At 36.2% G+C, this 24,175-nt stretch overlaps 1 long non-coding RNA gene and 1 other non-coding gene across 2 annotated transcripts in view; one reads left to right on the forward strand and one right to left on the reverse strand.

Annotated features, from left to right (window-relative positions):
* LOC123574006 (uncharacterized) overlaps positions 1 to 22,042 on the forward strand; it is a 127,446-nt gene extending 105,404 nt beyond the window's left edge. Inside the window, exon 3 of the long non-coding RNA XR_010587502.2 lies at positions 21,653 to 22,042. This is a non-coding gene — a long non-coding RNA (uncharacterized lncRNA). The remainder of the gene's footprint in view (positions 1 to 21,652) is intronic.
* Positions 16,731 to 16,834, reverse strand: LOC123574192 (U6 spliceosomal RNA). The gene has a single exon (XR_006699089.2). It is a non-coding gene; the product is annotated as a U6 spliceosomal RNA (small nuclear RNA).
* Positions 22,043 to 24,175: the final 2,133 nt, after the last annotated feature.

Raw genomic sequence — 24,175 nt, forward strand, 5'->3', positions numbered from 1 at the left:
ATGTTGTATTTTTAAATAACAGTGGGATTGGAAGAAGGAGATCTGCTTGTTGGAATTCAGGTGAAGCTAGATCATTTGGATTGGTCCAAACATCAAAATAACATCAGCATGCTGTTGCTTCTGTAAAAGTGAAAGTGGTCTTAAGCTATATTAATAGATGTTTGCATCCAGATGAAGGGATTGTTATGTATTATTATCTATTAGTATTATGTCCAGTTCTGGATACTACTTTTTAACAGAAATATCGATAAAACCCAAGGGTGTTGGAGACAACATATTGGAGTCATTAATTTTTTAGGCAGAAAGAGGAAAAGTAGAGTTGAGCAGGTTGACCAATCATATCAAAGCCTAAAGCAAAGGACACCTGGCCCAAGAAGAGAAAGACTAAAAGAGGAGCAGAGGATAAGAATTGCAGATATGCCCATACCTAAAAGAAAGCATGCTAAACATTTATAGATCGAGATCTCCCTGGCTGCTTGAATACACCTGACTAGATTCCTGCTCTTTGAACCCCGTTCCCTGATGACATTAAGTTATACATACATAGAAGAGACACACTGAGTAAATGCACATCAGGAAAGTACTTTCCAAACCTGCATAATCATTGGAATCATTGAGGAGCTTTTAAAAATGCAGATGCTGAGACTCACCTCAGACCTACTGAACCATCATTTCTGGTGATGGGCGCTGGGAATCTGCATATTCTTAAAACAGGCGATTTTAATGATTTAAGATTCTAATAATTTGCGAGCCACGGTATCTTATGATGTGATGGGTGTTGAAGAAGCAAAGGTAGAATTAGAGAACATTGGAATATCAGCGAAGGAAACACAGCTAGGACACTGGTTCCCAGATTTCGGTCTTCAAGGATAAGTACAATTCTAAAACAAATAGAAGTTCATCAACATAGGATTGCTGATTTTTTATTATAACAAACCTAGCAAACTATCTTTTATCCTTATAGTTTCATTTTTTAAAAATTAAATTTAAAAAGGGACTGGAGCAGGACATGATATAGAAAGTACAGTCTTTTAGATTGAATAAACTTAGCCATATTGTTCTTAATTATTATTCTCATTTCACCATGGACTGGTGACAATTTCCTCACATTGTAGCATCATTTGGCATATCAGCATTTGAGGGCCACGGTGTTGGGTACATGCTGCTCCATTGCTGTGCAGGGCCAAGTGGCCCATAAACTGGTTTAGGGACCTAGTTCTGGTAATGGTGGAGAGGAAAGCCTTAGAAAGAGTGCATGGGTAGTGCAGTAAGATACAGACATACCTTGGATGATAAAAGATTTGTGAGCAATTGTGGAAACCAATTGTTTAGCTGTAGAGGAAAAGACTTGTGGCGCACCTGAACGCTATATTAAGACATGAAAGGCTTTCATACATAATAATCCTTGTTATGCCAGAGGGCAGAACTAGACCTATTCGAAGAAGTTGCTGGCAGACCCATTTCAGTTTAATATAAGCAAAAGCTTTCGACAATCAGATTTTTCCAATAAAGGTTAACAAACTAGACAGAGATGTGATTACCCTCCTCTGGAAGAGCCCAACGCACTTCTGAGTCACAATTCATTAGGAATGCAGATGAAGGAATTCTGGAGTGAGTTGGAGGCTGGAATAAAATCACTGTTTTGTAACCTTGGCAAGACTTAATAAGACTTTGGAAGCCTTTTAAACGAATACTGATTCCTGAACCTCAGATCTGTAGGAACAGAATCTCCATGGACAGGGCTGAGGAATCTGTTTGTCCAGTGAGCTACCAGGAAATTCTGTTAAGTTGTCTGCAGCCTTGGAAAACAGACAAAGTGAACTGCAAAATCTTGAAGTATCTGTGATGACAGATTCTATAAAATTCTTATAGAGATAGCAATTTGTATGGCATCAATATTTGAATATCTACTCAATATAACATTTTATTATTGGTTACTTACAAGTTATGTTTGAAACAACCGGTTATCTGAACATCAACACAAATCGAAAGCATTTGATTGTTGTGAAGCAAGGTTTACTTTGAGCTTATCTCATAGAAGAATTAGCCCCACATAATGAAAAGGAGTCATGACTGAATTATTAAATAGGGATGTGCAAATTGCTAAACGTATAACATGTTCGTGCCAAAATTTTCTATTTACAAGATCAGCAACTCATTCTTTCCAGTCTCAAATCACATATTAGTTTAATATGGCATTAAATACAGGTTTATTCCCATGAAAGATCATTTTTATTGGGTCCTTTGTTATTTTGAAATAATTTTTCATTTTCATGAATTTTCATTCTGTTACATTCAATAGTTAGAGTGACTATTCTAGTAATCGAACAGGGCAGAATGGAAGCATAGCCCCATGTTCCTCTGATAGACTGGTTTTCAGAGTCTGCAGTTTTGAACTGGACAGTTATGTCTAATTAAAGTTTCTGACCCAAACTCTGTGTAGTTTGTCTGAAAGGTTTTCTACCATTAATGGAAGGCTGGGATCTGAATTACAGGCATAAGAAACTAGACAGAAGCCATCAATCTACTGAATATCTATATCATTGCTTAACATTTTTTGAATTTCTAACTGCAGAGAAAAATTTTCCTAATACCCTTTCAGCCATTCAACCTTTTTGAAGTATATTCTCATAAACACATTTTTCTTTTCTTCTTTTTGCATCTGGGTTCTGTTTGCTTGTTATTTACTTATCCAACAGATACCTAATGGGAGCTTACTTTATGCCAGGCACAAAATACTAAGTGCTGAGTAAATAAGATCCCTGATCTCATGTATGTTCTAATAAGGAGAAAATGATAATAAACTTGCAGATAAATACATAAGAATTTTAGTTAGTGACAGATTATTGAGGGAGGCTTTTATAGATGGGGTAGTTTGAAAAAGGTAGTAATACTTGAGCCAGGACTTGAGCACTGTAAGCAGCTGTGAGGAAGAAATAGCCAGTGCAAAGGCCCTGAGACAGGAACCAGCAGGAGAATGAAAGGCCAGTGTAGCACTGTTACAATAAAAAAGTGGGGATACAAGATGAGGTCAAAAAGAAGGCAAGGGCCAGATAATGCAGGGTGCTATAGGTCTTGGTAGAAATGTGAATTTCTTCTAAATGTGATATATCTAATCAGGCAGCGAAATACCTTTTTATCTTATAACAACAACTCAGGCTCTGTGTAGGGAATCGAGCATGGTCAGGTAAGAGTGGAATGGGGAAGAGCAGCTGGCAGGCTGTTGCATTAGTTCAGTCTAGGGATGATGACTGCTTGTTAGAGTAATGCTTTTGACTGGAGGAATGATATGAAAATCATGAATATGCCTCTTTTAATAGACATTCTCAATTAAGAAGGCCACAGCTATGACTCTTACAAAATGATTCTTGAACTTGTATTTTTCGGCCTTTATATTCACATGTTCAGCACTTTCATTAGTTTCATTTCTCTCTGCTGTTAGGCCGCTGCCTCCTTCAGCTGAGAACCACTGGGTTAGGTGGTAGGTTGGGGCAACTTACTCTTTATCAGGCTAAAGGCATCTGTCCCAGTTCAAATCCAGAGACCCACCCTTGCTTGTTTCTGCCATTCCCTTCTTTTTTCCACGGCCTTCTCTTTCCCAGTTTCTCCTGCTTAATTTTCTGTCCCAAGTGGAACACAAGCTCCCAAATTCTCCCCTACTCTGCTGTCTACTCTGAAAAACACCCAGATGTCAGTTTTCATGCTGCTTTTCTGAGGGGTTTATTTTTGTTATGGAGGAATACAGAGATGAATACAAATTTTAAAAACTCTAGAAAACTCCTCAAGTTATTTTACCCGAGGAAGGGAAAGTGGGGAAGTCACTTCTCCTTTTCATTAAAACTTAAGTACAGTTGGAAGGGGTTGGACAGATTTTCAACACTTCTTTTTTAAAAGGGAAGTCATATGTTGACATGACTATTGACAAGAATATAATAAAACCTAACATTTACTGAGCCATTGCTATGTGCCAAGCATTGTTGTAGGTGTCTTCAAACTGAGGCATGTCCTATTGCTACCCCCTTCACAGATGAGAAAACTGAGGCACAGGGACATTAAGTAATTGGCTCCAGGCGAGGGGCCAACCGAGACATTTTTTGTTGTGTGTATGACAGAGTCTTGCTCTGTCACCCGGCTAGAGTACCCTGCAGCCTCAACCTTCTGGGCTCAAGTGATCCTCCCATCTCAGCCCCTCAAGTAGCTGGGACCACAGGTGTGCACCACCACACTTGGCTAATTTTTGTATTTTTTGTAGAGATGGGGTCTCACTATATTGCCCAGGCTGGTGTCAAACTCCCGAGCTTGAGCTATCAACCTGCCTTGGCTTCCCAATGTGTTGTGATTGTAGGCGTGAATCACGGCGCCAGCCCAACCTAGAATTTACACAGGTTTTTCCCTTCTCTAGTCAATGCTGCCTCTCCAGGTGAGATGACTTGGCAATCTGTAGAGAAGGCAGCCCTTGCAGAGATGGGCTGATGAGGAACTGGTCACACGTCCTGCCTCCCGGACCCTCCTCCTGTCTCTATCCCCTCCATGCTCAATCTGGTTTTACCTCTGGACCTCATTTTCAGCTCCACTTTGGCTTAGTGTACCTCTCACTTAGGCCATTTTTAAAAGTATTGAAAGTATCTCTATAAGTGAATAGTTGCAAAAATTAAAAGAAATATGCCCTTTCCCTTTGCCCCTCCCTTTGTCAGTGAATTTCTGACTTGGGTGGTCTCACACTTATTTGCTTTAATAGCTGCCGTCTGCTTCTCTGTGGAGACTCACATTGTTTCTGAAGTGAGGACCAGGAAAGCAGCACTCACTAAGCTGCAGGGAGACAAGACTTTCCTCCACGTGGCTCTCCTCCCCCTCGTGTGCTGGGCACATTCATTTATCAGGCTGTCCTCACAGGTATCCTCTTGGTCACAGCAGGCTCCAGAGATTACTTGTCTCGCTACTGAATTTTCTTTATATGATTTTTTTCTAAGTATGTATGAAATTATAGTCTTGAACTTTCCTTTTTCATACACAAACTAATCATTATGAAGCCCAATAATGATCCCTGAGGGAAAAACCACATGGAGCAAAAGGGCTCAGACGTGGAGTGAGGGTGTTTGACAAGACATCGTTCCCGGACCTGTGGATACAATTCTCTCCAGGGGTCAGTAAACTACATTTTTATGACTTGAATTTGTTTTTCAGGATATTACATCATAGTTTCCCCAAAGCACAATTGTGTGCTGTCATGTCCATTTTGCATGTTCCATATCATTCCTAGACTTAAAATTGTAAGCTTTGAGCATCATGTCTTACTGGTCTTATGACTTAAACACAGAATAGGTGAAGGTTTAAAGGAAAATCAGACATACTCCATGAGCCAAAGGGACTGGTTTTCTGTAATCTCTTTGATAAAAACCCTTGACATTTTCTTCTCATGGGTTATGTGACTATAGGGTGGTCGACTTGATTATTTTCCCTTAAGTATAATAAAAGAGTGTGCAGGAGCGATTCTCTTTACATTTGAGATTTAAGTATGATTTCTCTCTCACAAGATAGAAGATGGATATACCTCATCATTTCATTTTTGAGAAAGAAAGACTTTGGTGTTCATTGTTTAAGTTAAGCAGTCCTGTTCTTGGGCCAAGAACAAGAAAAAAGAACAAAGGAAAGGACTGGAAACATTTACTTCTCAGAAAAGGATGAGAGATCTTACTTTCTGTCTTCCAGTAAAAATCTGTCCTTCAGAAAGATTCAAGTATTCCTTCACACTAAAGTGAAAGTGACTGAACACAGCTTATAACATGATTTCTCCAGAAGAATTTGTAGGTTTACATAGACCAAATCTTTAGGTGAAGAAGAGGAATCTCCCAATTCTTGATGTATTTTTTTGGTCTGTTTGCTTCTATTTAAAATACATAATGAATTTTGTTCCAGAAAAAAAAAAAATAAGGCCACATATTACACAATAAGAAAATAAATTTAAAACTATGTAATTGAGAACATTAGGATGACTTTAAATATTCAGAGTTTTGGTTTTCAGAGAAAAGGGGAAATAACTGTATTTTGTTGCTGTTAGAAAACTCTTATTTTACCTTGAAATCTTAGCGGAGCAGGAATGGGATGGGGTCACTAACTCCACCTACAGCAGATAATTTTATGGTGAAAAATATTTTTCTCTTTCAACTTGTTTGAGCATTTAGTACAGTTTACTATTCCAACTTTGGTTCTTTGGTAGCCTTCTCTTTGGCTACTTATTAACCTCCCTTTAAAGTACAACTTAATCAGTCTAGAATGGTACAAAGTTCAGTTACTGTTACTATTGTTCTTGATAATGATAATAAATAAGGCCACTGTATAACTTGAAATGCCTTCTAGAACATAATATTTGTAGATAAAACAGCTAGCCTAGGGGACACCGGCTCTGAACACCAGCTTTCTCAGAGGTAACCCTGCAGTCACAGGACAAAGCTGCCCATGTGAATGGATGTTTGCATGATACCTGTACCCCAAATCGTCCATGTGCTTCACTCCCATCTTCCACCTTCTCCTTTCTCTATTATTATCCTTATAAGGACAGGATGTCAAAGGAGATCAAATATTTCCCCAGGGGAATCCAGAAGGAAGAAAGCAGTAGATGTCCTCCTCTCTACAGATATGTCTATTTTGAAATTCACTGAAGGTGATAATTGCTCAGAATCCAGAATTCAAACTGAAAAAGGGGGAAGTCAGATTTTCCCCATTTGGAGTAGTAGAAAAAGTTACCCTAGAAAACTAGAGTAAGTTTCTAGATGCTATGTCTGTCCAGACCAGAAAGAGATTGTGTCCCTTACTTGCCTTCCCAGAACCTAGAACAGTACCTGGAACATCGCATGTGTTCAATAAACAGATACTCAGTGTAATGGGAGCTCTAAGGTACTTTTTAGATACAGGATATCCTTCAATTCCTACCTGTTGATTGATTGAACACAAATAAGCTCCTGCTCCTTATATACTGTGTTGATCAAGGATGCTCAACTCTGGAATCTAATTGCCTGCATTCAAAACATATCTTCCTCACTTACTAGCTGTATAATATGGGGAAATTGCTTAGTTCCTCTGTGGCTTAGTTTCCTCAACTGTAAAGGGGTTGTTAGGAGAAGTAAATGACATATTAAATGCTTAGCACAGCACTAGACCCCCTCAACCTAATAAATGTTGGCCGCAGCCACAGTATGTTAGCCCCAGCTTAAGTCTGATCTACTACAAAACTATCAAGGAAGGTTCTTTTTGAATAGAAATAATAGGAACTTAAAGGAGTTAAACACAGATTCACATCTACTTGTGGCTTTTCAAGTCATGTAATAATAAAAGAGCACTGAAAAGGACTGCTTTCCAGAGAAAAGTAGGCAGATATCCAAAGTATTTTTGAGTCAGGAATAAACGTTGGTGAATTAGTCTCTTCAAAGAGATGTTTAGAATTATCTGCAATAAAATGATTAATTTTCCTAATATAATAAAAAATAAAAATACTTTTAAAAGCTTTAAATATGAGATTTTACTTTGAAGTTATTTTTCTTTAACAAACATGCCATTCAGTCAACAACTATTTATTTAGCAACTATATGCTAAGTGCTGTGTTTGGTGCCAGTGCAGGAAAATGAAAAAGTAATAGAGCCTGTTTCTAATGAGTTTAGAGAATAAATATTTAGCTAAATAGTACTCTCCAAAATAGTTATCCTGAGATCCTGCACATTAATTCCAATATTGCTGCTGTTGCTCGACACTTTCAAACAACTCTTGGGCAGTGCCTTCAGAGTCAACTCAGGAGCCACACAGAAACAGCAATGCCACTTTACTTTTTGAAAGGACCAATATTCAGTGGATATTAAAAACCCATATTCTCCTTTGTTGGTTGGTAAATGCCACAGCTCAGAAACTCCAAAGTGTCCACTCATCCCCACTGCTACATTTTTCCCTGTGGGACCACCTAGAACATTTCAAACACCTCATAATCCAACTACTGTAGAGTTAATACATGGATCTGGGTTAAGGTCCTCCAGGTCCCTGCTCCAATACCACCAGTTCTGCTCCATGTTCGGCCTTAGCTATTGTTGAATATGTTGAATATTACCCCTAATATAAAGTGTCACAGTGCATCCCCCAATCTACTGTCCTGTCCACTTCTTTCTCCTTAATGTCCCTAGGGCCCCATCTCCTATGGTAGGTTGCTTTTAATTATTGATGAGACAAATCCAACTTTAAGGGGCAAAATTTGGCTACCTTTTGAGATATTTGTTTAAAATAAGATGAAATAGTCTAAAGACAGTTCCAAAAGAGAGGTCCTAAAATTGTTCTGAGCAAAGGGAAATGCCATTGAAACTAGTCTAAGGTCTCCCGAGGCGACTACTTAGAGGGGATGACATTCATTTCATATGTAAATGCTGGTGCTTTTATGAATACAACCAATGATATCAGGCCAATTACTTTACCTTGCATGTTAGATGAATGTCTAATTTTAGAAGAGTTGTATTTCAAAGTCACAAAATCTTCACTTAGGAGCATTCTTAAAACCTAATACAATTTTTTCCAGTTAATGTGACATTAGTAACATATAAGGGGTATGATAGGCATATTTATTCCAGGAGCATTTTGGAATTCCTAATACCTAGATATAAAAATGAAATAACAATGAATATTTTTTCCAGTGACATTATGATTCAGAATTATTCAACGTTGTATAAAATATGACACAATTATGGAGGAAAGAGTTTTTCTCATGGGGAATGTAAATTCAGAAGAGAGTTATAATAGATTATGCTTATTTTTAATAGGATGACTTGTATGAGAGGATTTATTTATTTTTGCTTTGTTATAAGATGAAAAAACAAAAATACAAATTAGCAAAAATAGCTTTCTGAAGACAAAATTATTATTGATTGGTGGGACAGTTTTTGAAAGGCGTGAATATCTGGTATTTATGCAAAAGACAGCATTAACTTTAGGTCACATTGGCTGGAAAGTTGATAAATGGTGCTTAACCGAAAGTTTTACTCATTCAGCTGCTAAATCAGTAGTATGAAAATTAGATCTTTTTCTGTAATGATAGTGAATCCAGTAGATAGCATTGATTCCTCCTATAATATTGACTGTTGAACTGAGATGTATTTGTTGAATGAATGAGCACATAGTTGATCGTAATTAAGAATTATATATCTTTTTGAATCCTTTCTTAGGACTTCATTTATTTTAAAGATGATAACTTTTATTGCTTTTTCTTGCAAAAATAATTACAAGTTCATATAAAATTTCTACAACTGAGATAAGCAAAAAGATTACTCACAGTTCCCACCATCTGTAAATAACCACCTTAGCATCTTTGTGTGTGTCTTGACATCTATTTTCTGTTTTTATAGGTGTAGGTGTATATGTGACTGTGTTTGACTTATAAAAAATGATCACATTATGCACAACCTTTTTTTTCTTTTACATAATATATTGCGATCATCTTTCCACATATGCCCTTAAATAGTCTTCTACAGCATAATGTTTAGCAACTGCATTGTTTCACCAGTCTTCTGTTATTGGGCATTTAGGTGGCTTTTAATCTTTTCACCATTATGGTGTAGAGACTTTTAGCTATTCCAAGAATTTTTTTTTGCTTTTTTTGTAGAATTATTTCCTTGGACAGCTTAGTTAAGTCTGTGGATCCCTTCTCAGAATAATGTGTTATTTTTCATAAAAAATACAGGGTTACAAAGGACACAAATTATATTGAAAGGGTTACCAAAATATTTTTTTTAAATTTGTGACATACATGTTTATTTGTAAACATTTGATCCTAGGGCACATCTAATTTTAACTAGTGATGAGCATAAATGATTGTTGATATACTGGAAACAATTAAAATGCAATATAAAAGTAGTTGCTGTTCTACTTATTTCATTGTGATTTACTGCTTACATTAATAATAGAAGAAAATGCTAAATTTCAGTTAGGGGTTAATTAAAAGAAATATGTGCAATATTTTTTCCTGTCTAAACTCATGGATCACTTGATTTTATCCACAAACCCTCATAGCCACATACCTCAGAATAAGAACTTCTGTGAATATATCAGACGAACTTGGAAGTATTTAATAATAATAAGGGAGAAGTACTTATGTTCCCCAAAGATGGGCAACATGGACTTTTAAAAGATGGTACTAAACTTGGTGAAACTGATGGAGGTTGAGAAAGCATAATCTGTAACACAAATAGACCAGGCTGATGAGTAATGGTGGAAGAAACCTAGGAGGAGTTGTGGGAAGCTAATTATGAGTAGGGTTTCGAAGGAATGGAAAAGCAGAGAAAAACCCTGCTATTTCAGGCTTCTAATGAAAAGACATTGTGTTATTGAAAAGGGGAGAGTGATCTTTTCTCTTAACTTAGTAAAACCCAAATGTCCCAGTCTCAACAACCAATGACTGCCATGTATTTTCTTATTTCCTCTTAATACCCAAGTGATATGAACCTCAGTCTCACAGACCAGCCTGATTGTAGGAAACTGGCCCCTTCCCTCATAGGTTCCATCTGCTTTCCAGCACCAAGCGGGTGCTGGTTTGAGTGTGTCCAAGATACAGCAACTGTTTCCTGATGTTTTGTTTAGGCTTTCTACGAAGCTACCACACAGCTATCTCTGTTGTAATGACCTTTGTGAGGTCCCTACACTGATGCACAAAGATGATTTTACCATCTCTATGATTCTTGGGTAAGGAGGACAGGGGTTCTCTTTGTATACTTAGCTACTTTGTCCAGAGTGAAAACTAGGTCCTCTCCTAATTCCACACAGTAGAAACCAGGCTACAAGTTCCCACAAAACTTCGTGGAGCATGGGGTGTGGGCAGGGGTAGTGTTGGGAAGTGCCACACAGAATAGATGACATCCAGGATGACATCCTCTAGCCCTGTCCCAGGGTTGCTAAAGGGACTGCTCACCCTCTCGCTCAGTCTGGGAGTGTTTATATCCTCCCAAGAGGCCCATAGAAAGAAGTGAGTTTTCCTTCTCCAGTGAAAGTCCCCCTGCCCCTGCCCCCTGAATCTGTATATTTTCAGTTCAGGCTTCTCCTAGGATTGACAGTGGGAATACCATGTCGGGAAGACTCCAAGACTCCACCTGTGCCTATAGATGTTGGCCTAGGATCTTCAGGGCTATCCATAATTTGCATCAGAATTTATTAGTCCAGAATCTATATATTCTGGATTATTTAGTCCTAAATAACATCATGAGTAGGAATTCCAAAGTTCAACCTGTTTCTTTTTTCCATTTCTTTTCCAGTATGTGGTAAAGCTTATATCTGCATATCCTTTTCATAGTCTTTAAATTCAAGTCTTCTGAAACAACCGGTGTGACAAGGACAAATACGCCATCTCTTTTGTCCATTTTCTAATTCAATGGTTTGTTTTTGCCACTCTTGAGTTTTAAGAGTTCTTTATATATTCTAGATACTAGCCCTTGTTAGATTTGTGGTTTGCAAGTGTTTTCTCCCCAGTCTGTAGCTTGTCTTTTCAGCCTGTTTAGGGTCTTTCTCAGAGCAAACATTTTCATTTTGATGAAACCCACCTTATCAATTTTTCCTTTTATGAATTGTGCCTCTGGTGGCAAGTCTAAGAACTCTTTTTTTTAAACTTTTATTTCAGTTTCAGGGTACATGTGCAGGTTTGTTCTATAGCTAAATTGTGTGTTATGGGGGGGGTGGTATACATGTGATTTCATCACTTAGGTAATAAACATAGTACCTGATGGGCAGTTTTTCGATCCTCACCCTTCTCCTACCCTACACAAGTAGGCCTCTGTGTCTCTTGTTCCCTTCTTTGTGTCCGTGTTTGCTCAGTGTTTAGCTCCCACTTATAAGTGAGAACATTTGATGTTTGGTTTTCTGTTACTGCATTAGTTCATTTAGGAAACTGGTCTCCTGCTCCATACATGTTGCTGCAAAGGACATGATCTCATTATGTTTTTATGGCTGTGTAGTATTCTATGGTATATATGTACCACATTTTCCTTATCCAGTCTATGACTGATAAGCATTTAGGTTGATTACATTTCTTTGCTATTGTGAATAGTACTTTGACAAACATACATGTGCATATGTCTTTATAGTAGAATGATTTATATTCCTTTGGGTATGTACCCAATAATGAGATTGCTGGGTCAAATGGTAGCTCTATTTTTAAGTACTTTGAGAAATCACCAAACTGCTTGAAATTAGTGGCTGAACTAATTTACAACAGTGTATAAGTGCTCCCTTTTCTCTGCAGCCTTGCCATCATCTGCTATTTTTTTTTTTTTTTTTTTTTTTTTTACATTTTAATAGCCATTCTGAATACTGTGAGGAAGTATCTCATTGTGGTTTTAATTTGCATTTTTCTAATGATTAGGGATGTTGAGAATTTTTTGAATGCTTTGTGGCTGTGTATATATCTTCTTTTGAAAAGTGTCTGCTTATGTATTTTGCCCCCTTTTTAATGGTGTTATTTGTTTTTAGATTGTTAAGTACCTTATAGATTATAGATAGTAGACTTTGTCAGATGCATAGTGTGCAAATATTTTCTCCTGTTGTGTGAGTTGTGTATTTACTCTGTTGATAGTTTCTTTTGCTGTTCAGAAGCTCTTTAGTTTAATTAGGTCCCCCTTGTCAATTTTTGTTTTGGCATCTTCATCATAAAATCTCTGCCAAGGCCTGTGTCTAGAATGGTATTTCCTAGGTTTTCTTCTGGGATATTTATAATTTTTGGTTTTATATTTAAGTATTTAATCCTTCTTTTTTTTTTTGAGTATTTAATCCTTCTTGAGTTAAGTTTTGTATATGGTATAAGAAAGGGATCCAGTTTCAATCTTCTGCATATGGCTAGCCAGTTCTCCCAGAACAGTTTATTGAATAGGTAATCCTTTCTCCATTGTTAATTTCTGTCAGTTGTATCAAAGATCAGATGATTGTAGGTGTGCAGCTTTATTCCTGGGCTCTCTATTTTGGTCCTTTGGTCTATGTGTCTAATTTTGTACCAGTACCATGCTGCTTTAATTACTGTAGTCTTGTGGTAGTTTGAAGACAGATAATGTGATGCCTCCAGCTTGTTCTTTTTGCTTAGGATTGTTGTGGCTGTTTGGGCTCTTCATGTTGGTTCTATATGAAGTTTAAAATAGTTTTTTCTAATTCTGTGAAAAATGTCATTGGTAGTTTCATAGGAATAGCATTGAATCTGTAAATTGCTGTGGCAGTATGGCCATTTTAACAATATTGATTCTTCCTATCCATGAACATGGAATATTTTTCTATTTGTTTGTGTCATCTCTGACTTCTTTGAGCAGTGTTTTGTAGTTCTTCTTGTAGAGATCTTTCATCTCCCTGGTGAGCTTCATTCCTAGGTATTGTATTTTTTTGTGGCTATTGTGAATAGGATCACCTTCTTGATTTGGCCCTCGGCTTGGACATTATTATTGAAAAGAAATGCTACTGATTTTTGCACATCGATTTTGTATCCTGAAACTTTGCTGAAGTTGTTTATCAGATTTAGGAGCTTTTGGGCAGAGAGTATAGGATTTTCTCAGTATAGAATCATATCATTTCAAGCAGAGATAGTTTGACTTCCTCTCTTCCTATTTGGATGCCTTTTATTTCTTTCTCTTGCCTGATAACTCTGGCTCGGATTTCCTGTACTATGTTGAATAGGAATGATGAAAGAGGGCATCTTTGTCTTGTTCTAGTTCTCAAGGGGAGTACTTCCAGCTTTTGCCCACCCATTCCGTAGGATGTTGGCTGTGAGTTTGTCATAGATAGCCCTTATTATTTTGAAATATGTTTCTTCAATGCCCGGTTTGTTGTGAGTTTTTAACATGAAGGGATGCTGAATTTTTATTGACGGCCTTTTCTGCATCTATTGAGATGATCATGTGGTTTTTATTTTTCATTCTGTTTATGTGATGAATCACATTAGTTTGTGTATGTTGAAACCAACCATGCCCTCCAGGGATAACGCCTACTTGATGGCAGCAGGTTAGCTTTTTGATATACTGCTGAATTTGGTTTGCTATTATTTTGTTGAGGATTTTTGCATCTATGTTCATCATGGATATTGGCCTGAAGTTTTTGTTGTTGTTGTGTCTCTGCCAGGTTTTGGTATCAGTATAATGCTGGCTTTATAGAGTGAGTTGGGGAGGAATACCTCCTTTTCAACTCTTTGGAAGAGTTTAAGTAGAAATGGTACCAGCTCTTCTTTATGTGTCTAGTACAACTCAGTGTGAATCCATCTAGTTCTGGGCTTTTTCTGGTTGTTAGGTTTTTTCTTAGGGATTCAATTTTGGAACTCATTATTGGTCTGTTCCCGGTTTGAATTTCTTCCTGGTTCAGTTTGGGAAGTTGTATGTTTTCATGAATTTATCTATTTCTTGCAGGTTTTCTTATGTGCAGGTTTTCTAGTTTGTGTTCATAATAGCCTCTGATTTTTATTTTTATTTTTATTTTTGCATTTCTGTGGGGTCAGTGGTAATGTCCCCTTTGTCATTTCTGATTGTGTTTATTTGGATCTTCTCAATTTTTTTTTTCTTTATTAGTCTAGATAGCAGTCAATCTATCTTATTTATCCTTTCAAATAGCCAACTTATGGTTTTGTTGATATTTTGTATGCTTTTCTGCATCTTAATTTCTTTCCGTTCAGTTCTGATTTTGGTTATTTCTTGTTCTGTTAGCTTTAGGATTGGTTTGCTCTTCTTTTTCTAGTTCCTCAAGGTATGATATTAGGTTGTTAATATGAGATCTTTTTAACTTTTCAGTGTGGGTGTTTGATGCTGTAAAGTTTCCTCTTAATACTGCTTTAACTGTGTCCCAGAGATTCTGGTATTCTATATCTTTGTTCTCATTCATTTCAGAGAATTTCCTGATTTTTGCTTTAATTTCATTGTTTACCCAGAAATCACTCCAGAGAAGACTGTTTAATTTCCATGTAATTGTATGGTTTTGAGTAATCTTCTTGGTACTGTTTTCCATTTTTATTGCACTATGGTCTGAAAGTGTGTTTGGTATGATTTTTGTTTTTAATTCGCTGAAAATTGTTTTATGGCTGATTATATGGTCAATTTTAGAGTATGTGTCATGTGCAGATGAGAAGAATGTATGTTCTGCTATTTTGGGGTACAGAGTTCTGTAGATATCTGTTAGGTCTATTTGGTTACATGTTGAGTTCAGGTCCTGAATATCTTTGTTAGTTTTCTTGGTTAATGATTTGTTTATTACTGTTGGTGGGATGTTGACATCTCCTATTATTATTGTATTGTTATCTCTGTCTCTTCACAGGTCTCAAACAACTTGTTTTATGAATCTGGGTGCTCCTGTGTTGGGTTCATATATATTTAGGGTAGTTAGGTCTTCCTGTTGAATTGAACCTCTTACCATTATGTAATGCCTTTGTCTCTTCTGATTTTTGTTGGTTTAAAGTCTGTTTTGTCTGAAATTAGAATAGGAACCTTTCCCTTTTTTTCTGTTTTCCATTTGCTTGGTAGATTTTTTCCATTTGTTTACTTTGAGCTTATTGTGTCATTGTATGTGAGATGGGTCTCTTGAAGACAGGATACAGTTAGGTCTTACTTCTGTATCCAACTTGCCACACTGTGCTTTTTAATTGCACATTTAGTACATTTATCTTCAAGATTAATATTGATATGTGCAGATTTGATCCTGTCATCATGTTGTTAGCTGGTTACTATGCAGACTTGATTGTGTAGTTGCTTTATAGTGTCAGTGGTCTATGTACTTAAGTGTGTTTTTGTGGTGGTCAGTAAGTCTTTCATTTCCACATTTAGCACTCCCTTAAGGACCTCTTGTAAGGCAGGTCTAGTGGTAATTAATTCCCTTAGCATTTGCTTGTCTGAAAAGAATCTTATTTCTCCTTTACAGATGAAGTTTAGTTTGGCTGGATATGAATTTTTTTTTTTTTTTTGGAGACTTGCTCTGTCGCCCAGGCTGGAGTGCAGTGGCGCCATCTCGGCTCACTGCAAGCTCCGCCTCCCGGGTTTACGCCATTCTCCTGCCTCAGCCTCCCGAGTAGCTGGGACTACAGGCGCCCGCCACCTCGTCCGGCTAGTTTTTTGTATTTTTTGGTAGAGACGGGGTTTCACCATGTTAGCCAGGATGGTCTCGATCTCCTGACCTCGTGATCCGCCCATCTCGGCCTCCCAAAGGGCTGGGATTACAGGCTTGAGCCACCGCGCCCGGCCCATATGAAATTTTTTTATTGGAGTTTCTTTTCTTTAAGAATATTGAACATAACTGCTCCCCCGCCACCAATCTCTTCTGGCATTTAGGATTTCTGCTGAAAAGTCCACTATTAGCCTGACAAATTTCCCTTTGTAGGTGACCTTCCCCTTCTATCTTCCTTTATATTTTTCCTTTTATGTCAATCTTGGAAAATCTGAAGACTGCGTGTCTTGGGGGTGGTCGTCTTGTACAGTATCTCACAGGCATTTTCTGCATTTTCTGAATTTGAATATTGGCCTCTGTGGTGAGGTTGGGGAAATTTTCATGGATGATATACTCAAGTATGTTTCCAAGTTGCTTGTTTTCTCTCTCTCTTTCAGGGATGCCAGTGAGTCATAGATTTTGTCTATTTATGTAATCCCATAATTCTCGGAGGTTTTTTTCATTAAGATATTCTCTTTTCTTTATGTTTGTCTGACTGAGTCAGCTCAGAGAACCAGTCTTTGAACTCTGAGAGTCATTCCTCAGCTGGGTCTATTTTGAAAATTATGGAACGCCTTATGAATATATGTGTCATCCTTGTTCAGCGGCCATGCTAATCTCTGTATCATTCCAATTTTAGTATATGTGCTGCCAAAGACAGCACACATCTAAGAATTCTTTGCCTAGACCTCAATCCCAAAATTTTTATCCAATTTTTTTTCTAACATAGAATGCAAAACAGTTTTGCAAATTACACTTAAGTCTGCAATCCATTTTGGGTTAATTTTTATGTGTAATAAAATGTGAGGTGTATGTTGAGGTTCATATTTATTTGTTTTTCTATGGATTTGCAATTGCTCCAGCACCATATATTGAAAAGGCTGTTCTTCCTCCATTGAATTGCTTTTGCACCTTCATCAAAAGTCAGTTAGGCATATTTGTTTGGCTCTATTTCTGGGTTTTCTGTTCAGTTCCACTGATATATGTGTCTGTCCTTCTACCAATATTATACAATTTTGATTACTATAGCTACATAATAAGTCTTGAAATTAAATAGACTGATTTCTCTTACTTTATTAAAAAATTTAAAGCTATTTTGCTTCCTTTACTTTTTCACATAAATGTTAGAAAGAAAGATGTTGCCCATATCTACAAAAATTCTGCCTGGGATTTTGAAAGGAATTGGATTAAATCTATATGTCTATTTAGGGAAAATTAATATCTTTCATATGTTGAGTCTGCCAGTCATTAAATACAGCCTGACTCTCCATTTATTTAGATTTTTTTTTATTTCCTTCATCGGCATTTGGTAACTTTCAGCATATAAATACTGTTTATGTTTTGTTGAATTTACACTCAAGTACTTCATTTTTTGAGTGATTGTAAGTTGTATTTTTAATTTTGGTGTTTATGTGTTCATTGCTAGTATAATGAAATAGAATCAATTTTTGTATGTTCATTTTCTATCCTATGACCTTGTTGAACTCACTTAGTATTTTTAGGCGATTACTTGTAGATTCCTTAGGAATTTCTGTGTAGACAATTATACCTACAAATAGAATTAGTCTTGTTTATTTCTTCCTAATCAATGTAATTTTTATTTCCTTTTCTTGCTTTATTGTACTGAATAGAACTTCCAGTAATATGGGTGAATAAGAGTGTTTTATATAAAAGCAGACGTCTTTGTTTTCTTTCTGATCTTTGAGGGAAAGCATTAAATTTTTCATCATTAAGTATAATAGTAGCTTTATGCAGTGGAGGAAATTCACTTCTATTTCTAGTTTTTTTTAGAGCTTTTGGTATGAATTGGTGTTGAATTTTTTCAAGTGCTCATTCTCAAGTGGAATGATCATGTGATATTTTTCCTTAGTTTGTTAAATGGTGGATTACACTGATTGATTTTCAAATGTTGAACTAACCTTACATCCCTGAAATAAGCCCACTTTGTCATGGAATATAATTAATTTATCTTAAATATTACTGAATTCTATTTGCTTATATGTTCTTAAGAACTTTTTCATGTATTTTCATGAGTGATACTGGCTTATGATTTTTTTTTTTGTACTGTCTCCCTATGATTTTGATATCAGGGTAATAATAGCTTCATAACATGAATTAGGAGTGTTATCTTATATTTTCTGGAGGAAGTTGTGTAAAGTTGGTGTTAATTCTTCTGTAAACATTGGGAAGAATTTTCCAGTGAAACCATCTGGGCCTGATAACTTATTTTGGGAAAACTTTTAAATTATGAATTCAATTTTCTTGATAGTTATTGGACTACACAAATTATTTCATTCTGAATTAGTTGTTGTACTTTGTGATTTTCAAGGAATTGGTCTATTTCATCAAAATTTCCAGAGTTTTGCATGTAGAATTGCCACAGTATTCCCATATTAACTTTTTAATATCTGCAGGATCTGTCATGATATTCCCTCTTTTATTCTTAGTATTGGTAATTTGTGGATTTTCTTTTTTTTTCCCTTTGTCAGTCTTGCTAGAGGTTTGTCAACGTAATTGATCTTCTCAAAGGATGAGGTTTTAGTTTTTTTGAGTTTTTGTATTGTTTTTCTGGTTTCACATTAATTTGTGATTAATGATTTCTGCCTTTTCTTCTATTTATTTTGTGTTCATTTTTCTTTTCTTTGTCTAAGTTCTTGGGGTAGGAGTTTAGGTTACTGATTTCAGACTTTTTATCAGTTCTAATGTAGGCATTTAATGCTGTAAATTTCCCTCTAAGCACTGCTTTAGCTGTATCCCACAAATTTTTATATGCTGTACCTTCATTTTTATTCAGTTCTTTTGAGACTTCCTCTTTGATCCATGGATTATTTAGAAATGCATTGTTTATCATTCTGTTGTTGATTTCTAGTTTTCTTACACTGTAGTCAGAGAACACAATTTCTATGGTTTCAATCCTTTAAATTTGTTGAGGTTTGTTTTATGGTCTAGAATATGATCTATCTCCGTATAGGTTCCATGGGCTCTTAAGAAGAGTGTGTATTCTGCTGTTTGTCTGGTGGAGTGTTCCATAAATGTCAATTAGATTCTATTGGTTGATAGTGTTGTTGAGTTTTCCATATTCTTGCTGATTTTCTACCTACCTATTATATCAATTGTTGAAAGAGGTCTATTGAAGTTTACAACTGTAATTGTAGATTTGTCTATTTCTCTTTTCAGTTTCACCAGTTTTTGTTTCAGATATTTCATAACTCTGTTGCTTTTTGTATACACATCTATGTTTATATATAAACATAGATATTTCATAACTGTTACTTTTTGTATACACTTCTATGTTCTCCTGGTAGAGTCACCCTTCTAACATTATGTAGGGCCAGGCTCAGGCAATGATCCATGCCTGTAATCCCAGTGCTTTTGGAGGCCAAGGTAGGAGGACTGCTTGAGGCCAGGAGTTTGAGACCAGCCTGGGCAGCAAAGTAATATCCCATCTCTACAAAAAATAAAATAAAATAGAATAAATTAGCCGGGCATGGTGGTGCACACCTGTAATCCTAGCTACTCCAGCGACTGAGACAGGAGGATTGCTTCAGCCCGGGAGTTGAAGGCTATAGTGAGGTATGATCATGCCACTGCACTTCAGCCTGAGTAACAGAGTGATATGCTATCTCTAAAATAATAATAATAATAATAAATTTTAAAAAATATTGTGTAATGTCACTCTGTTTCTGGTAAATTTCTCTGCTCATAAGTCTATTTTATCTGATATTAATATAACTATTCCCACTTTCTTTGGATTAATTTTTACATGGTATGTCTTTTTGTATCCATTTACTTTGTTATATTTATTTCAAATATTTGAAGTAAGTTCCTAATAGACAGCAGGTAATTGAGTCATGTTTTTAATATGTTCTGCTAATCTTTGTCTTTTAATTGGTGTATGTGGACACACTTTTATCCATATAATTTACTTCTTTAAAATTCAATAACTAATGCATACACAATGTATAAAATTTTAAAGATACTAAAGAGTTTCTGATATTAAAAACATTGAACTGAGCATGGTGGTTTATGCCTATAATCCCAGCACTTTGAGAGGCAGAAGCAGAAGGATCATCTTGAGGCCAGGAGTTTGAGACCAGCCTGGGCAATGTAGTGGCATCCTGTATCTCCAAAAATAATTATATATGTATATAAGCTGGGTGTGATGGTACATGCCTGTAGTTCCAGCTACTTGGGTGGCTAAGCTGGAGGGATCTCTTGAATCTAGAAGTTCAACACTGTAGTAAGCTATGATCATGCCATTGCACTCCAGCTTGGGTGGCAGAGCAAGACCTGTCTCTAAAAAAGAAAAAAAATATATTAAAAAGTCAGTTCCCTTCCATTCCACCTCTTTCCCCAGTCCTCCCATCCCCTTCCCAAGAGGTAACCATGTTTTCCAGTTTTATGTTGTCTTCTATCAGAGTTAGTCTACAAAATGAAAACATATACAGGACTATATAAAATATAAATGAGAACAAAGTATATGTATTGTTCTACTTGTTGCCTTATATATAATTAATAGCACATCTTGAAGATCTTTTTATATTGGTACATATAGAATACTGGCAACATTTAAATAAAAATAGTTTCTTCCAGTTTCAAACGTCTTAGAAGTCAATCTCAGGAAGTATGTTCTCGTATAGAAGATTAAATCTAAAAATCTACATGAGTTGAGACATTTATGGAGCAGAATGGAGATTGTAATTTATGATGAAATATGTAAATTGGTAAATATTTAGAGCTTGAATAAGAAATAATTTTGAAGAAACATAATGGCAATCTATTTATAAGCCATACATTTCCAGAAAGTTGTGAAGTTACTTACCAGCAACTGCCCATATGGCCAACAATAATGGAGGAAGACCAAGAAAAGAAAAGGCAATATTTTAAGTCAAAATTTAGCTCTGGAAACTTTGTAAAATACTTCATGTCAGTATTACCTTACTATTATTATTACCCAAATGGAGGAAAGCCTAATATCCCATGAAATAAAACAAAATTCTAGATCTTAGAACTTTTCTAAGTTCTGAGAGAACTGCAAAATAAAGACTGGGTGATTCATCTATTTAAACAAGACATATTAGCTACTTAACTGTGTTTGAGACACAGTTCTAGTCAATGAATAAGATAGACAAGGTGTCTGCAATCTTGGAGCTTACGTTCTGGGGAAGGCAGTGAGAGGAAAGAAAATTAAAACATAAAAACAACACAAAACAAAAAAGCCAGGTAGTGGTATGCACTGTGATGAGAACAAAGCAGGGTTATGTTTTACCAAGACACAAGAAGATTATTGTATAGTATTTGGTATTAGAAGATGATGTTACACTGAGAAGCCCAGGAAACCATATCCATAATCCAAGAAAAAGTCTTTTGCTTACATTTCTCAAGTTTGCTCTGTCCTCCTCTGACCTCTTTCTGGCCAAATTCTTAAAGCCACAGTGTAATTCCACATTCTTGGTAAAGCCTTCTAAAATATTCCTGCCAGGAAGAAGAGAGTGCACCTGATGTAGTAGCCACTGTAAGAACTGTATTGGAGAATGATCTGATTGGCCCGTGCAAGAGGGATTGGAGAGAAGAAGAAACCGCAAGCAGAAAAACCAGATGAGGAAATTAAGCTAAATATTAACTATCTCAAGAATATTCCCAGAAGTGACTGCTAAATTTAAGTCCCTGCTTACAATGAAATACTGTATAGCAGGGGTTCTCAAACGTTTTGGTCTTAGAACCCTTACAGCCTTAAAAATTACTGAGAACTCCAAAGAACTTTCAATTATGTGGGTCATAACTACTGATATTTACTGTATTATAACTTGAAACTGAAAAAATTTTAAAATATTTATAAACATTGAAAAATAATAAACCCATTGTAAGCTAATATAAATAGCATGTTTTTGTTAAACATCACTTTATTTTCCAAAGCAAAAAATTTAGTGAGAAGAGAGGCCTTCTTTTACATTTTAATATCTGGCTTATGAGAAAATAGCTGAGTTTCTCATTTCTGCTTTTCCATTTAATCTGTTGGTGTATGTTTTATTTAAAGTACAGTTAACCCTTGAAGAACATGGGTCTGAACTGTGCAGATCCACTTATACGTGGATTCTTTTCCAATAAAAGTTGCAGATGTGCCTGTCTCTCCTGCCTCCTTATTCACCACCTCTACTGCCTCAGCCACTCCTGAGTCAGCAATACCAACCATTCCTCTTCCTCCTCCTTCTCAATCTACTCAGCATGAAAATGATGAGGATGAAGACCTTTATGACGATCCGCTTTCACCTAATAAATAGTAAATATATTTTTTTCTTATAATTTTCATTTATTTATTTGTTGAGACAGAGTCTTGCTCTGTCACCCAGTCTGGAGTGCAGTGGCACGATCTCGGCTCACTGCAACCTCCGCCTCCTGGGTTCAAGTGATTCTCATGTCTCAGCCTCCCGGGTAGCTGGGACTACAGGCACACGCCATGCCCAGCTAAATTTTGTATTTTTAGTGGAGATGGGGTTTTGCCATGTTGGCCAGGCTGGTCTCGAACTCCTGGCCTCAAGTGATCCTCTCACCTAACCCTCCCAAAGTGCTGGAATTACAGGTGTGAGCCACTGTACCTGGCCATGATTTTCTTAATAAGATTTTTTTCTCTAGCTTCCTTTATTGTAAGAATACAGTACATAAGACAAAAAAAAAAAAGTGATTTGTTTATGTTATCAGTAAAGCTTCTGGTCAATAATATGCTATTAGCAGTTAAGTTTTGGGGGAGTCAAAAAGTTATATGTGGATTTTCAACTGCATGGGGGCCAACTCCCCTAACCCCCATATTGTTCAAGGGTTAACTATATATGAGAAAAAATCCAACCTCACACAGGTAAGTAATAAATTGCTTTTTAAAAATGTGGATATTCTTCTTTGATAATACACCAAGACTTGACAAGTGGTAGTGTCTTAAAGACTGGTTTCAGTGTGGATTCTGCAACCATGTCAATGGAACTTCCCATATTCTATGAAATTAAAATCCACTGGTCTTCCTTGTACTTTGAGTGGATCTTTTATCCACACATGAGTTTGTGTTATACATTGGCTATTTGGGCAATATTCATTCACTGAATTAGTCAGATCCTACAAATTTTTCAGTATTTCTTTATATAATTTTTTTTAAAAATCAGGACGTCTTCAAGTTCATGGTGGTGGATATGTTTTCCAGAACTCTAATTTTTGTTTGAAAGCTCAAGTTTTATCATTAGCATCAAATGCTGACAGTTGCTTTTCTGGGAGTTACAAGCTCACTTCATTTATTTTTGAGAAAATATTTGCCAAGTACCTAAGTCTGAATAAACACAGTTTTCCCATCATTCCTTTAAATAAAATTGCTTTTCATGACAAAGGTGATTAGTTTAACTTACAACTCAACTGATTTTCCTCATGAGCTCTTTTTGTCCATTGTGCTTTCTGTTGCAGAAGTATTTTATAAGCACTTTACATCACACAGAAAATATTTAAAATATATGTACTCAAGAATTGAGAAGTAATAAAATTATTTTTTTTTTTTAATTTTTAGTTTTTTAGAAACAAGGTCTCACTCAGTTGCCCAAGCTGGAGTGCAGTGGTGCAATCATAGCTTACTGTAGTCTCAAACTACTGGACTCAAGTGATCTTCCTACCTCAGCCTCCAAAATAGCTGGGACTACAGGTATACACCACCATGCTAGTTAATTTTTTTTTTTTTTTTTTTTGTAGAGATGGAGTCTTGCTTTGTTGCCCAGGTTGGTCCTGCACTCCTGGCTTCAAGTGATGCTTCTGCCTCGGCCTCCCCACAAAGTGCTGGGAACATAGGCATGAGCCACGGTGACTGGCCAAATTAAAATTTTTTTTTTTTTTTTTTTTTTTTTTTTACCAAGAACATTATTAAGCTAAACTAACTTTATGGAAAATAATTGTTTCTTTCTGTTGACTGGTAGTGAATGGTGTTGAACAATAAGAGAGTGATGACTAGAACCATTTGGTGCCGTTCCCTGATTGT

Source organism: Macaca fascicularis, chromosome 6, assembly GCF_037993035.2.
Source record: "Macaca fascicularis isolate 582-1 chromosome 6, T2T-MFA8v1.1".
Lineage (NCBI taxonomy): Eukaryota > Metazoa > Chordata > Mammalia > Primates > Cercopithecidae > Macaca > Macaca fascicularis.